The following is an 18,048-nucleotide window of genomic DNA, read 5'->3' as shown; positions in this document are numbered from 1 at the left end:
TTACTGTTTTTTATGTTGCTACAGCTTTACTGTTGTTATTACTGTAGCTTTACTGTTTTTTTATGTTGCTACAGCTTTACTGTTGTTATTACTGCAGTTTTACTGTTTTTTATGTTGCTACAGCTTTACTGTTGTTATTGCTGCAGCTTTACTGTTTTTATGTTGCTACAGCTTTACTGTTTTTTATGTTGCTACAGCTTTACTGTTTTTTTATGTTGCTACAGCTTTACTGTTGTTATTACTGCAGCTTTACTGTTTTTTATGTTGCTGCAGCTTTACTGTTTTTTATGTTGCTACAGCTTCACTGTTTTTATTACTGCAGCTTTACTGTTTTTTATGTTGCTACAGCTTTACTGTTGTTATTACTGCAGCTTTACTGTTTTTTATGTTGCTGCAGCTTTACTGTTTTTTATGTTGCTGCAGCTTTACTGTTGTTATTACTGCAGCTTTACTGTTTTTTATGTTGCTACAGCTTTACTGTTGTTATTACTGCAGCTTTGCTGTTTTTTATGTTGCTGCAGCTTTACTGTTTTTTATGTTGCTACAGCTTTACTATTGTTGTTACTGCAGCTTTACTGTTTTTTCTGTTGCTACAGCTGTACTGCTTTTTATGTTGCTACAGCTTTACTGTTGTTATTGCTGCAGCTTTACTATTGTTATTACTGCAGCTTTACTGTTTTTTATGTTGCTACAGCTTTACTGTTTTTTATGTTGCTACAGCTTTACTGTTTTTATGTTGCTACAGCTTTACTGTTGTTATTGCTGCAGCTTTACTGTTGTTATTACTGCAGCTTTACTGTTTTTTATGTTGCTACAGCTTTACTGTTGTTATTACTGCAGCTTTACTGTTTTTTATGTTGCTACAGCTTTACTGTTGTTATTTCTGCAGCTTTACTGTTTTTTATGTTGCTACAGCTTAACTGTTTTTATGTTGCTACAGCTTTACTGTTTTTATGTTGCTGCAACTTTACTGTTGTTATTACTGCAGCTTTACTGTTATTTATGTTGCTGCAGCTGTACTGTTTTTTATGTTGCTACAGCTTTACTGTTGCTATTGCTGCAGCTTTACTGTTTTTTATGTTGCTACAGCTTTACTGTTTTTCATTTTGCTACAGCTTTACTGTTTTTTATGTTGCTGCAGCTTTACTGTTTTTTATGGTTCTACAGCTTTACTGATGTTATTACTGCAGATTTACTGTTTTTATGTTGCTACAGCTTTACTGTATTTTATGTTGCTGCAGCTTTACAGTTTTTTATGGTTCTACAGCTTTACTGATGTTATTACTGCAGATTTACTGTTTTTTATGTTGCTACAGCTTTACTGTTTTTTATGTTTCTACAGCTTTACTGTTGTTATTACTGCAGATTTACATTTTTTTATGTTGCTACAGCTTTACTGTTGTTATTTCTGCAGCTTTACTGTTTTTATGTTGCTGCAGCTTTACTGTTTTTTATGTTGCTACAGCTTTACTGTTGTTATTTCTGCAGCTTTACTGTTTTTTATGTTGCTGTAGCTTTACTGTTTTTTATGTTGCTACAGCTTTACTATTGTTATTACTGCAGCTTTACTGTTTTTTATGTTGCTACAGCTTTACTGTTTTTTATGTTGCTACAGCTTTACTGTTTTTATGTTGCTACAGCTTCACTGTTTTTATGTTGCTACAGCTTTACTGTTTTTTATGTTGCTACAGCTTTACTGTTTTTTTATGTTGCTACAGCTTTACTGTTTTTATGTTGCTACAGCTTTACTGTTGTTTTTGCTGCAGCTTTACTGTTTTTTATGTTGCTACAGCTTTACATTTTTTTATGTTGCTACAGCTTTACTGTTGTTATTGCTGCAGCTTTACTGTTGTTATTACTGCAGCTTTACTGTTTTTTATGTTGCTACAGCTTTACTGTTGTTATTACTGCAGCTTTACTGTTTTTTTATGTTGCTACAGCTTTACTGTTGTTATTACTGCAGCTTTGCTGTTTTTTATGTTGCTGCAGCTTTACTGTTTTTTATGTTGCTACAGCTTTACTATTGTTGTTACTGCAGCTTTACTGTTTTTTCTGTTGCTACAGCTGTACTGCTTTTTATGTTGCTACAGCTTTACTGTTTTTATGTTGCTACAGCTTTACTGTTTTTTATGTTGCTACAGCTGTACTGTTTTTTATGTTGCTACAGCTTTACTGTTTTATGTTGCTACAGCTTTACTGTTGTTATTGCTGCAGCTTTACTGTTGTTATTACTGCAGCTTTACTGTTTTTTATGTTGCTACAGCTTTACTGTTGTTATTACTGCAGCTTTACTGTTTTTTATGTTGCTACAGCTTTACTGTTGTTATTTCTGCAGCTTTACTGTTTTTTATGTTGCTACAGCTTAACTGTTTTTATGTTGCTACAGCTTTACTGTTTTTATGTTGCTGCAACTTTACTGTTGTTATTGCTGCAGCTTTACTGTTGTTATTACTGCAGCTTTACTGTTTTTTATGTTGCTACAGCTTTACTGTTGCTATTGCTGCAGCTTTACTGTTTTTTATGTTGCTGCAGCTTTACTGTTTTTTATGTTGCTACAGCTTTACTGTTTTTATGTTGCTGCAACTTTACTGTTGTTATTGCTGCAGCTTTACTGTTGTTATTACTGCAGCTTTACTGTTTTTTATGTTGCTACAGCTTTACTGTTGCTATTGCTGCAGCTTTACTGTTTTTTATGTTGCTGCAGCTTTACTGTTTTTTATGTTGCTGCAGCTTCACTGTTTTTATGTTGCTACAGCTTTACTGTTTTTATGTTGCTACAGCTTTACTGTTTTTATGTTGCTACAGCTTTACTGTTTTTTATGGTTCTACAGCTTTACTGATGTTATTACTGCAGATTTACTGTTTTTTATGTTGCTACAGCTTTACTGTTTTTCATTTTGCTACAGCTTTACTGTTTTTATGTTGCTACAGCTTTACTGTTTTTTATGTTGCTGCAGCTTTACTGTTTTTTATGGTTCTACAGCTGATGTTATTACTGCAGATTTACTGTTTTTTATGTTGCTACAGCTTTACTGTTGTTATTTCTGCAGCTACTGTTTTTTTATGCTGCTGCAGCTTTACTGTTTTTTATGTTGCTACAGCTTTCCATTTTTTTATGTTGCTACAGCTTTACTGTTGTTATGTTGCTACAGCTTTACTGTTGTTATTTCTGCAGCTTTACTGTTTTTTATGTTGCTGCAGCTTTACTGTTTTTTATGTTGCTACAGCTTTACTGTTGTTATTTCTGCAGCTACTGTTTTTTTATGCTGCTGCAGCTTTACTGTTTTTTTATGTTGCTACAGCTTTCCATTTTTTTATGTTGCTACAGCTTTACTGTTGTTATTGCTACAGCTTTACTGTTTTTATGTTGCTACAGCTTTACTGTTTTTTATGTTGCTACAGCTTTACTGTTTTTTATGTTGCTACAGCTTTCCATTTTTTTATGTTGCTACAGCTTTACTGTTGTTATTGCTGCAGCTTTACTGTTGTTATTACTGCAGCTTTACTGTTTTTTATGTTGCTGCAGCTTTACTGTTTTTATGTTGCTACAGCTTTACAGTTTTTTATGTTGCTACAGCTTTACTGTTGTTATTGCTGCAGCTTTACTGTTTTTTATGTTGCTACAGCTTTACTGTTTTTTATGTTGCTACAGCTTTACTGTTGTTATTGCTGCAGCTTTACTGTTGTTATTACTGCAGCTTTACTGTTTTTTTGTTGCTACAGCTTTACTATTGTTGTTATTACTGCAGCTTTACTGTTTTTTATGTTGCTACAGCTTTACTATTGTTGTTATTACTGCAGCTTTACTGTTTTTTATGTTGCTACAGCTTTACTGTTTTTCATGTTGATACAGCTTTACTGTTTTTCATGTTGATACAGCTTTACTGTTTTTTATGTTGATACAGCTTTACTGCTGTTGTTGATGGTGATGATTATTTAATTTACACTTTTTTAAATTCAGGATAGCACACTGACATCACAGAATCTATTTTTCAAATAAGACAATGATGATGATATTTACATCTAAATATGACTATGACTGAAATATGACTATGCATATTCCAACGTTGAAAGGGTTTTAACGGCATCAGGTTAATCAGTAATAAGGAGGCACTTTAGCCACTCTGTGGCAGCAGGGTTTAAGAGACTCCTCGCCTGGCCACACACACACACACACACACACACACACACACACACACACACACACACACACACACACACACACACACACACACACACACACACACACACACACACACACACACACACACACACACACACACACACACTCTCTCTCTCTCTCTCATTCTCTCTCTTTCTTTCTCTTTCTCCTTTCATGTGGTTTACGTGACAGGCCATTACAGTCACCCTGTCTCTGGAGACACACACACATGCTCAGTATTCCAGCCAATGTTCAAGGATTCTTCAAAGCATCAGGAGCCAGAGAAAACCACAGAGGTAGGACTGAGGTGCCCAAGCATCGACCGGTTGAGGAACAGAGAACCAGCAGCCAGCAGTCTCAGACAGACAGAGAGACAGACAGACTACTACTGTTCTGAGCCACTGCACGCAACACAATCAACCATCTCCTCAACACTGCACACCCTGCATACACTTTAACATGTATTCCCTTTATATATGATGTAAAGTTGACATCCAGTTCCCACAGTGATATACAGTAAATGCTTAAAACCCATTACACACATACACAATTGACATTTTCTGTTATATAATTCACATTCATAGATGTGAAGTTAAATATTTTTATTTCACCAGATATTTTAACAGGCATAACTTTTTGGGAGGCTGGCTGTCCTATGTTACAGAAAAATCTCCTACCCCTTTCTTTTCTCACGTGTGAATGCAAAAGCCAGCGAGCACTAATGAAAGCACTGTAGTTTTATTTTATATGAGATTCTCTCCTATATGATCCAAAGAGTAATTATGCACCTGGGACGGTACGGTGCCATTAAATGCACAGTGGGTGCATTTACTTACAGACACAGGCTATACTGTCCACAATTGTGGAATTCCTCACAAATTCCAAACCAGGACCCTCCATTCAATAACTGAGAGCAAAATGAATATAAACATTGAGACCATTATATCTCCTTTATAATGAGTCTAGATTGTAGCACCAAGTCAATATGTCTACAACAGGAAACTACTGATAATGACTTCTGAGGAGCATGTTTACAACAGCAGTTTTGTTTTCCTAAGGTTAGCCATTAGCTCTGTTGAAGGTCACTGAATAAGTATCCTCTCAGGGATTCTTTCATTTACTCTCGCAGCTCCACTGAACCTTTTTACTGATTCATGGAAACATCAATCTTCACTGCAGCATCGAGAGAGTACATGTGATGCAGGAACACTTGTTTGTCTCAAGTTGTAATGTTCATTCACCCATCACTGTGGAACCAAATTCTTTAAAAAGTTACAGCACTGAGAAGTTGAAAGCAGAGAGCTAAGCCATCAACTGTAAAAGTGTTACTGTTTTAGACAGCTCTAACGTGCATTGATCTACAGTATATCTGTCAATACTAATCAAACTCAAAAGTACAATATAAAATACTAATATAATTCAATAGACAGCAGACTTTCAAGGTTGTAAATTCTTGCTTTTGTGTCTTGTCTGGACATGATTTGTGTACTCTGTTTATAGGTTCAGGGGGTGAAGGCAATTCCACAAAGTCAACTGGAGGCATACAGTATATTAAAATTGCATGAACATTTGAATTGAAGTGTTTTGATAACACAGAGCAAGAAATCACAGCATTGAATTCAAACATATGGTATAGCAACTAATTCTAGGTCTTGAATGGAAGATTAATCGTGCACTATTGATCATTTTTCACTTCCACTTTCAACCCAAAAAATAAGCATTACAGCTACTGCATGCTCGTTGAATGATAAGTGTTAAACTCAATGTGATGGCAATGAAATGTCCCAACAACTGTGATTTGGTAGTTCTGTCATGAATGGTTCCTGTTAACAGCTAACAGCAGTTATCTACCTCATCCCTACTCCAAAACTGAAAACTAGTTCACAGTTCAATGTACTAAAATTGAAAAACGTATTCAGTGGTTTAAAGAAGGACACTGGCAATACTTCGGTACCTGTGCACTTTTGGATGTATCTTTCCAAAAATACTGTGGATGAAAGTTCATGGTGGCAAGAGCTTAAAAAGGATGTCCTCTTCTTTAAGAAGTTCTCTTTGCCTTTCATAGAGGTGATTACCTTGATATTTAAACCCAATACACTTCCTGGACTGTTACATAACAGTTTTGAAGTTAAGTCAAGAAGTAGGCTAGCACCTCCATTAGAACTGTATAAAGTGTTTTTTCTCCAAGTTATTATTCCTGGTTAAAATGATTAACTTTAGACATGTTCGTAGAGACTTTAACTAGGGGTCAATGCCAGCCTGAGCTTTCTCCAAACACAGGTGACCTTGAGGCCTTGTGAATAGATAGCACTGTGATGTTCTGAAGAGCTTAGCCATCTTAAAAGCGGAGACAGTACAGGTGCATCTAAGCTGGGACCGAGAGACTGAAAAACAACTTCTAGCTCCAGTTCATCAGACTGTTAAACAGTCCTCACTACACTCTCAGAAAAAAAGGTGTTATCTAGAACCTAAAAGGGTTCTTCGTCTGTCCCCATAGGAGAACCCTCTGAAAAACCCTTTTGGGTTTCAGGTAGAACCGTTTTGGTTCCAGGAAGAACCCTTTTAGGTTCCATGTACAACAGAGGGTTTTAAAGGGAAGCCACAAGGGTTCTACATGGAACCAAAAAGGGTTCTCCTACGCAGACATCTGATGAACCCTTTTGGAACCCTCTTTTCTACGAGCGGAGCCGGCCTCTGCCCAGTACCCTGCCCTGAACTTTAGTCAGTGTTAATAGCCGACTACCACCCATTACTCAACTCTGCACCTCAGAAGTGTGATCTTCATGAATGAATTCTGGTTTCAACTGTACCGGTCAGATGGCAGACAGCGTGTATGGAGTCGTGTGGGTGAGCGGTTTGCTAAAGTCAACGTTGTGAACATGGTGGTGGTGGGGTTATTGTATGGACAGGCATAAGCTATGGACAATGAACACAATTGCATTTTATCGATGGCAATTTGAATGCACAGAGATACTGTGACAAGATCCTGAGGCCCATTGTTGTGCCATTCATCCGCCGCCATCACCTCATGTTTCAGTGTTGATAATGCACGACCCCATGTCGCATGGATCTGTAAACAATTCCTGGAATCTGGAAATGTCCCAGTTCTTTCATGGCCCGTAAACTCACCTGACATGTCAACCATTGAGCATGTTTGGGATGCATACAGATGCATATCTGTATTCATAGTCATGTGAAATCCATACATTAGGGCCTCGTGTATTTATTTCAATTGACTGATTTCCTTATATGAACTGTAACTCAGTAAAAACGTAGAAATTGTTGCATGTTGCATTCATATTTTTGGTCAATGTAGTTGAATCATTATTGAAAGATAATGGGTGAGAAGATAAAGGTCAGCTGCAGGGTGGCAAATGGTAAGCATATTGTAGTTCACAGAGAGACAGAGAAACACAGACACTTTGATCAAGTCAAAGACAATTCGGGAGACACAATAGAAATTGTTATAGATTGTTCAAAAAACACACAATGTGGAACAGAGTCATGTCTGGTGATGAACAGGCAACATGCTCAATTGTTCAATACATGTTTCACTCCTTCATTACTACCCATTCTGAAAGGCAGTGTATGTTATGTCTCGCACAGTTTGAATTGAACTGTTGTGCTGTATACATTTTATTTGGAAAATATAAAACGCATACAGAGGGTTGGGGAGGGGGAGCAAAGGGGATGGGAGGGAAGGTGGATTCCTGCTTGGAGAATGGAATGAATGAGGAGGGGGAGTAGAAGGCCAGGGCCCTGTTTCCCAAAAGCATCTTATGGCTAAGTTCATCGTTTGAACCTTCGTAGGAGCATCATTAAATCTACAAGCTGTTTCCCAAAACCATAGTTACTAAAGTTGCTCTTGAAAACACTTGTTTTTTAACGACTGCCTCAGACCACTCGTAAAACAGCTAAGTGCATCATTAAATGCTTTTTTGCCCTTCTGCGTCACTTTATACACAGAAGATCTCCGCCAAACTTAAAATCAGGACGTTTAAGCTCTCTGTCTTTCTGTGACTGCTGATAACTTCAGAACTAATGTGGCTACAAATACGTTTCGCCGAAGTTGGTCCCTCTCCTTGTTTGGGCGGTGTTCGGCGGTCGACGCCTCCGACCTTCTAGCCATCGCTGATCCATTTTTCATTTTCCATTGGTTTTGTCTTCCTTCACACCTGGTTTCACTCCCATCAATTACATGTTGTGTATTTAACCCTCTGTTTCCCTTCATGTTTTTGTCGGTGATTGTTTGTTGTATGTTTTGTGCAAGTCATGATCTGGTGTTCGATGGGTTTTGTACCCTTTTATATTATTTTTGTATATATTGGTTTTCAGAGTTTTTTTTGCATTTATTAAACTGCTCCGTTTATGCTAAGTTTACTCTCCTGCACCTGACTTCCCTGCCACCAGCACGCACTCATTACAGAATCACCGACTCATTTATGAAGTCAGCAGGACAAGGTACCCCGGCCATAGAGGTGGAGGATCGCGTCCAGGAGTATGCTGCAATACTTCACCATCTTGGTATCGCCATGGACCGCGTTGTCCAGAAAATGGACCGCTGGGAGAGACAAGGAGTTCTTCCAGCGCCTACACCAGCACAACCGGGGTCTCTCCTGAGTGCCCCTATTCCACCTGGTTCAAGATAGAGTTAACCAGGATGTGGGTAGGTTTCTGAGGTCTTATTGCCAGGACCGGTCAGGGGAGTGGGCAGCATTCGTGCCCTGGACAGAGATGGCCCAGAACTCGCTCCTCCACTGGCCTCTCTCCTTTCCAGTGTGTATTGCGGTATCAGCCGGTTCTGGCTCCTTGGCATCAGAGTCAGACAGAGGCTCCTGCGGTGGATGACTGGTTCCGGCACGCCGAGGGAATATGGGACGCCGCCCATGTCCACCTTCAGCGCGCCGTGCTGCACCAGAAAGTTGGTGCAGACCGTCACCGCAGTGAGGCCCCGGTGCGACCGGGTGTTAAGGGATTTTTTATCAATAATGACTAATTATGTATACATTTCAATCAGGACTGACTAATCAGAATACTATTATGTTACTGTATAGATGTATGCATTTTATTTTAATCCTAGTACTGAATATAATGTGTGTAATTATAATCAAGAATTAGAACAATGACTGTCTGTTCATTGGTAGAAACGAATGAACTTATCGTCAGACTGGCTAGAATGCTTATCTACACAGGAAGACCTTGGCTTGGTCATAAATGATCTAAATTGGTGAGAGACGATGTAGGAAGGCTTGAGAACTATACTGCTATTGTACCGGAGTGGAGGAGAGACGGAACAGTTCTAAACCTAATGACGTCATTTTCAGTTTATAACCTGTTGTAAATGGTATCATGTTCAGTACTCTCGAGAATAAACGCTAGTGCTTGATTTTGAGACTGGTCTCTGCCCATGTAACGGTGTTCGTCTGTTGAAAGAGGAGCGGACCAAAATGCAGCGTGGTGCTTACTCATGTTCTTTAATGAAAATGAACAAACAAACAATACAAAACAGATCTGCCAGTCAGCCAGACTCTTCCGCCAGGATCCGCCAGTTCCATGTGTCTCTCCTCAGGCTGTCGCGTTATGCTAACAAGGACTGCGCTGTTCCCCTCCCCCCTCTCCTTCTCCGTGGCTGATGTGAGTAAAACATTTAAACGTATTAACCTTCGCAAGGCTGCTGGCCCAGATGGCATCCCTAGCCGCGTCCTCAAAGCATGCACAGACCAGCTAGCTGGTGTGTTCACGGACATACTCAATCGCTTGCTATCCCAGTCTGCTGTCCCCATAAGCTTCAAGATGGCTGCCATTGTTCCTGTACCCAAGAAGGCAAAGATAACTGAACTAAATGACTACCACCCTGTAGCACTCACTTCTGTCATCATGAAGTGCTTTGAGAGACTAGTCAAGGATCATACTACCTCCACCTTACTGGCCACCCAAGACCCACTTCAGTTTGCATATCGCCCCAACAGTTCCACAGACGATGCCATCGCCATCACACTGCCCTATCCCATCTAGACAAAAGGAATACCTGTGTAAGACAAAACAAAAATAGATAATCGTGGACTTAGCAGAGGGAGCAGCCCCCTATCCAAATCGAAGGGACAGCAGTGGAGAAGGTGAACGTTTTAAGTTCCTCGGCATACACATCACGGACAAACTGAAATTGTCCACTCACACAGACAGTGTGGCAAAGAAGGCTCAACAATGCCTCTTCAACCTCAGGAGGCTGAAGAAATGTGGCTTGTCACCCAAAACCCTGACAAACTTTTACAGATGCACAATCAAGAGCATCTTGTCGGGCTATATCACAGACTGGTTTGGCAACTGCACCGCCCTCAACGGCAAGGCTCCAGAGGCTGGTGCGGTCTGCACAACGCATCACCGGGGGCAAACTACCTGCCCTCCATGACACCTACAGCACCCAATGTCACAGGAAGGACAAAATATCATCAAGGACATCAACCACCTGAGCCACTGCCTGTTCACACCGCTACCATCCAGAAGGAAAGGTCAGTACAGGTGCATCAAAGCTGGGACAGAGAGACTGAAAAACAGCTTCCATCTCAAGGCCATCAGACTGCTGAACAGCAATCACTAACTCAGAGAGGCTGCTGCCTACGTTGAAACCCAATCACTGGCCACTTTAATAAATGGATCACTAGTCACTTCATACAATGCACTCTAAATAATGTCACTTTAATGTTTACATTACTCATATCACATGTACAGTTGAAGTCGGAAGTTTACATACACCTTAGCCAAATACATTTAAACTTAGTTTTTCTAAATTCCTGATATTTAAATCAGAGTAAAAATTCTGTCATAGGTCAGTAAGGATCACCACTTTATTTTAAGAATGTGAAATGTGTCACGTTCTGACCTTTATTTCCTTGGTGGGTGGGCAGTCTATGTTTGATTTCTATGATTTGGGGATTTCTATGTTTTGGCCTAGTATGGTTCTCAATCAGAGGCAGGTGTCATTAGTTGTCTCTGATTGAGAATCATACTTAGATAGCCTGGGTTTCACTGTGTGTTTGTGGGTGATTGTTCCTGTCTCTGTGTTTGCACCAGATAGGGCTGTTTTGGGGTTTTCACGTTTCTTGTTTTTTGTAGTCAATTGTTCATGTGTACATTTACGTATTAAAAGAACCATGGACACTTACCACGCCGCATATTGGTCCTCTGATCCTTTTCGCCTCTCCTCTTCAGATGAAGAGGAGGACGACCGTGACAATATGTCAGAATAATAGTAGAGAGAATGATTTATTTCAGCTTTTATTTATTTCGTTACATTCCCAAGGGAGTCAGAAGTTTACATACAGTCAATTAGTATTTTGTAGCATTGCATTTAAATTGTTTAATTTGGGTCAAACATTTTGGGTAGACTTGCACAAGCTTCCCACAATAAGTTGGGTGAATTTTGGCCCATTCCTCCTGACAGAGCTGGTGTAACTGAGTCAGGTTTGTAGGCCTCCTTGCTCGCACACGATTTTTCAGTTCTGCCCACACATTTTCTTTAGGATTGAGGTCAGGGCTTTGTGATGGCCACTCCAATACCTTGACTTTGTTGCCCTTAAATCATTTTGACACAACTTTGGAAGTATGCTTGGGGTCATTGTCCAATTGGAAGACCCATTTGCAACCAAGCTTTAACTTCCTGACTGATGTCTTGAGATGTTGCTTCAATATATCCACATTATTTTCCTCCCTCCTGCAGCACAGCACCCCCACAACATGATGCTGCCACCCCGTGCTTCACGGTTGGGATGGGTGTTCTTTGGCTTGCAAGCATCCCCTACCCTTTTCCTCCAAACATAACGATGGTCATTATGGCCAAACAGTTCTATTTCTGTTTCACCAGACCATCTTTGTCCCCATGTGCAGTTGCAAACCATAGTCTGGCTTTTTTTATGGTGGTTTTGGAGCAGTGGCTTCTTCCTTGCTGAGCGGCCTTTCAGGTTATGTCGATATAGGACTAATTTTACTGTGGATATAGATTTTGTACCTGTTTCCTCCAGCATCTTCACAAGGTCCTTTGCTGTTGTTCTAGGATTGATTTGCACTTTGTCTAGGAGACAGAATGCTTCTCCTTCCTGAGTGGTATGACGGCTGCGTGGTCCCATGGTGTTTATACTTGCGTACTATTGTTTGTACAGATGAATGTGGTACCTTCAGGCATTTGGAAATTCCCAAGGATGAACCCGACTTGTGGAGGTCCACAATTTTTTTACTGAGGTCTATTGATTTTCCCATGATGTCAAGCAAAGAGGCACTGAGTTTGAAGGTAGGCCTTGAAATACATCCACAGGTACACCTCCAATTGACTCAAATTATGTCAATTAGCCTATCAGAAGCTTCTAAAGCCATGACATCATTTTCTGGAATTTTCCAAGCTGTGATGCTGTGAATTATAAGTGAAAACAATAATTGTCTGTAAACAATTATTGGAAAAATTAATTGTGTCATGCACACAGTAGATGTCCTAATCGACTTGCCAAAACTATAGTTTGGCCGAGCCTAAGACGCTCGGCCATCGTTCATCCATATAATCGCATGTACATAATCTCATTCACCCCTTTAGATTTGTGTGTATTAGGTAGTTGTTAGGGAAGTGTTAGATTACTTGTTAGATATTACTCCACTGTCGGAACTAGAAGCACAAGCATTTCGCTACACTCACATTAACATTTGCTAACCATGTGTATGTGACAAATAACATTTGATTTGATTTATATTTCAATGATATTAAAGGTAAACTCAGCAATATTACATAGATGCAGAAAGTAAACAACATAGTGGGTCAAATCTGCAACAAGTAAGTGTAACGTCTGCTTCCAGCTCAGACTCTCAAACACGTAGATCCCCTGAACGTATCTCACTTTCCATCTCACACTCTCAAACACGTAGATCCCCTGAACGTATCTCACTTTCCAGCTCACACTCTCAAACACCTAGATCCCCTGAACGTATCTCACTTTCCATCTCACACTCTCAAACATGTAGATCCCCTGAACGTATCTCACTTTACAGCTCACATTCTCAAACACATAGATCCCCTGAACGTATCTCACTTTCCAGCTCACACTCTCAAACACATAGATCCCCTGAACGTATCTCACTTTCCATCTCACACTCTCAAACACATAGATCCCCTGAACGTATCTCACTTTCCAGCTCACACTCTCAAACACATAGATCCCCTGAACGTATCTCACTTTCCAGCTCACACTCTCAAACACGTAGATCCCCTGAATGTATCTCACTTTCCAACTCACATTCTCAAACACGTAGATCCCCTGAACGTATCTCACTTTCCAGCTCACACTCTCAAACACATAGATCCCCTGAACGTATCTCACTTTCCAGCTCACATTCTCAAACACGTAGATCCCCTGAACGTATCTCACTTTCCAGCTCACACTCTCAAACACATATATCCCCTGAACGCAGCTCACTTTACAACTCACACTCTCAAACATGTAGATCCCCTGAACGTATCTCACTTTCCAGCTCACACTCTCAAACACATAGATCCCCTGAACGCAGCTCACTTTACAACTCACACTCTCAAACACGTAGATCCCCTGAACGTATCTCACTTTCCAACTCACATTCTCAAACACATATATCCCCTGAACGCAGCTCACTTTACAACTCACACTCTCAAACATGTAGATCCCCTGAACGTATCTCACTTTCCAGCTCACACTCTCAAACACATAGATCCCCTGAACGCAGCTCACTTTACAACTCACACTCTCAAACACGTAGATCCCCTGAACGTATCTCACTTTCCAACTCACATTCTCAAACACGTAGATCCCCTGAACGTATCTCACTTTCCAGCTCACATTCTCAAACACGTAGATCCCCTGAACGTATCTCACTTTCCAGCTCACACTCTCAAACACATATATCCCCTGAACGCAGCTCACTTTACAACTCACACTCTCAAACATGTAGATCCCCTGAACGTATCTCACTTTCCAGCTCACACTCTCAAACACGTAGATCCCCTGAACGCCGCTCACTCTCCAGATCCCAGTCACCTGAATTCTGATCACCTGTTCACACACCTGTATGTCATTATCACACACTATTTAGTTCAGTTATTTGTACCCATCATTGTGAGGTATTGTTTGTTTTGGTACACATTTCTATTCGGAGCTCTGGTTTTGTTGTATTAGGCCATCCTCACTAACGATGCCATTTTGCAAATTCTCTGCCTATACTTTTGCCTCGGATTTCCTGTCATCAACCTCTTGCATGATCTCCCGGACTACGTTACTAGCCTTTTCCCTGCCTGTACTGTTGCCTATTTGGACCCACTGTGTATGACCTTCTGCCTGCCCCTGGACCCAGCTGCCTGCCTACTCCTGTGGTCCTTTACAAATAAACAACTTCTGCGCACTGTGCTTGAAACCAGCTCTCTGTCTCCCGTCGTATTCATTACACTAAGAGCATTGATGGGCAAAGCTTAACTTCTCCGCTGTAACAGCCCTGGCTACCACAAGCGGAACTGTGCACATGGCAGATACTGTGTGTGACTGTGTGAAAGCAATGTCTTGCATCTCACCCATCTCAATATCTGTGGTACTGCTCGTGGTAACTTTATTTAGCTGAATCTACCTTTAAAATACATTTCATGTTAATTCGAGTTTCATTTAGCTATTTGTGCGCTAATTTTTGCATCAATAAATTTCATGATGTGTAGCCTAACGTGTGAAATAATGTGTCAAATCTTGATTTAGTGCATTATTCTAGGTTAAAGCATTAGAATAAGTCACCACAATATTTGTAGCCATATTGGTGACAATATCACACAAAGAGCTGAGCCGTTATCAGTATTGTGGAATAATTCCAATCTTAAAGTAAGATTTGAAAGGGAGAACGCTGATCCATGATCAGCGCTGCCTTTTTATTGATCATACTATAATCTACACAGAATCTTAAAAGGCATTGATCACTTGCACCATGTACTTTATTGTAATCTCAACTGCAATCCAGGTAATTTCGTTGAAGCACAGTGATAAAACATTAAATTGTATAAATAAACAAAATCGCATTCCCATTTGAATTTTGTTGTGCTTTTAAATGGTTGTAAGCACAGTGATAACATATCGGGAATCAACAAACTGGCTGCCTTTTTGAGTGGGTGAAAATAGGTTGGAATCTCATTGATCAAAGTACAGTATCTACCAAATATTACAGAATCCTCCACATTGAAATGACATGGTGTTCCCAGTGGGATGTTACATCTTCAACTGTTGTAGGAAAGGTGCAGCATTAAAATACCGATAAGCTTAAATTCAATCACTATTGGGAAACTGGGTCCAGAACAGTCTTTTCACCCTGACCTCCCTCCCAGGGGCCGCAGCAGTGCGCACCCTCAGGAATGTGGGATTCTGTCCATCCTTCTTTCTGTTTTGTCTCTCATAACCAGCTGGAGTCCCTGACTGAGCCTGGATCCCGCTTTTTTCGCTGCACTTCCAGTTAGTGGGGAAAAAACAGAGAGTAATTGAATTTCTAGCTCGATTGGTTTTGTGATGCTCTGCTCACATTTGTCTGTGTCTGTTCACATGTAGGATCTTAATTTGATCACTATTTTGTCCATGGGAATTTTCCTGACCAGCAGGAAATGCAAACTGTATTCAAGATTTAAAAAGGCTTATGAAGTTTGTAATTTTCACGTTAAAATGTCAGACTTGATTTGCCCTAACAAAAAATGTATCAACCACTACAAAACATTATTGTTCACATTTTCATAATGGCCTGATCAAACGGATGTCCTTGTTTTCATTTTCAGTATGATGTCTATTTAACAGTTCCTTTAGTCCCATAGTCCCTTTGTATCATACACTAATTAGGCATCATTTTAAGAGTCTTTGTGCTAGCTTTTATCTCTTAATTATCCCATGTTCAAATAACTCAATCAGTCATATATATCCTTGAATAGCACAGTAAATTCTGATGCATTGCATTCACAATTTACATGGGAAAATTTGTCTCCCTCAGATACTTACCTTAATTTGTGCCCAATACGTTACCAAAAGCCTACTGTTTGCCTCTTGGAAGACATCAGGTGATTGAACAGAGTCAATATTTCCAAAGGTTACTCCACATTCCTCAGCTCACTCAATCCTGGGATGTGGACTAGGATTCTGTCAAGATATAAAGGATTTATTGCCAGTAACAAATGCTCTGCCTAACAACTGAGTAGAATGCCATTTCAAACTAATTAGATGGAAAGACGAGGCCAGCTTGTCAAAGGCTTATATTAACTGTTGCAACAAACAAACTCGCAGGCCAGGGCATGGGAACAAATAATATATTTTCCCAGTAAATACTATTAGATTTTTCTTTAGTGTAGATTAAATTGCCAAGCTACATTGTCTATATCAACCAACTTGAAAAATACTAATTTAGTCTCAGTTTTTTATAACCTGTTAGTAATGTAACTGTGCACTGTTCTATGACCACAACGTTATTAGAGAACATTCACCATTGCAAATATTCAGCTTATATGTTCTCAATTAGGATAATGTTTGCCGAATGTATTGATTTGTGGGACATCATGGACTGAGGTTCCTATGTGAGAAAACATTAGTTACTAATGTGTCATGTGTGTCAACTATCCTGCTTTGATGCTTTAAACATGCTTCTATCCCTGCTGGTGTCCCCCATGACTGATAGGTATTCTCCATTCCTCAAACAAGGCAGTTCACACCGAGGACATGTTGCAGTTCACACCGAGGACAACTGGGACTCCTTCCTCTGAGCAGAACCTTGGAAGAAGAAACACTGCAGTGACCACCATGGAGACCTCTACACCTTTCTTAGCTGCCTACAATACCTACAAGGATGTCTGCAGGTTGTTATAAATACCTGCTCAAATTATTCTCCAGTCCATAGAGAAAGTCTTCAACACAATCCCAAGCTGCTTAAGACTGAGTATACAGGACCTGTCTCCAAAATCTAATGGGGCTACTGGAATCCATATAAAGCATGCCGCATTTAATATAACCGGAAGGCTGCTGCATCTGAAATTCTTTAAAACAGGGCCAAGAATAGACTGTAACTCCTCTGCCCTCATTTCGGAAGATACTGGATGGACATCTAGAACATGCAGTAAGGTGTCGGGGGAATCAGATTAGACCAACATTGATTGGACAATGATTATGAAAGATAATAAAGAGATTGAATGAATATGCAGACCTTATTATATGATTATCACAAGACATGCTTCCACATTGTTTTCTGCATGTGAAGTTCTGAATGCATACAAAATTATTTGTATTTCTTTCATTCAGCTAGTGTTTCAATCTTGCATGATTCAGTGGGTAAGACTTAATTTAGAACACAAGTTTCCCTACTCCACAGACAAACAAGCCGTTTCAAAGGCAAAATGCTAGCCCTGAGTCTCAGTGGAACTGAGCCGGTACCGAGAGGCTGCACATCTCACCTCAACCGTACAGACTGTATTCACTCTGTCTGCTCAGATGAAGTAAATAACCATTAAACTGTCTGGCTGGGTAGAAAATGAATTGTATTCTTGGTTCAGCATTATTTCTTGTTATAGTCAGTATCGAAATATAATTACAGTGGAACACCCACACAGTCACATTTTATTGTTACCTAACCCACCATTACGATGTGCCCTTTGCCGTCTTGGAAAAAACAACAGCAAAACACCACCTTTGAAATAAAGGCAGTAAATAATTGAAGTCACTGTATCTGCACATTTCCACTAAATCTCTAGCAGCACCTAGAGGTCAGTGAGGCATTACATCACCTGGTCACACTGCCTTGGACCAGACATCAAATCAAATCAAATCCAATTTGATTTGTCACATACACATGGTTAGCAGATGTTAATGCGAGTTTAG

Source organism: Oncorhynchus kisutch, linkage group LG6 (assembly GCF_002021735.2).
Source record: "Oncorhynchus kisutch isolate 150728-3 linkage group LG6, Okis_V2, whole genome shotgun sequence".
In the NCBI taxonomy this organism is placed as follows: domain Eukaryota; kingdom Metazoa; phylum Chordata; class Actinopteri; order Salmoniformes; family Salmonidae; genus Oncorhynchus; species Oncorhynchus kisutch.
Note: the sequence above shows the minus strand (reverse complement) of the source record.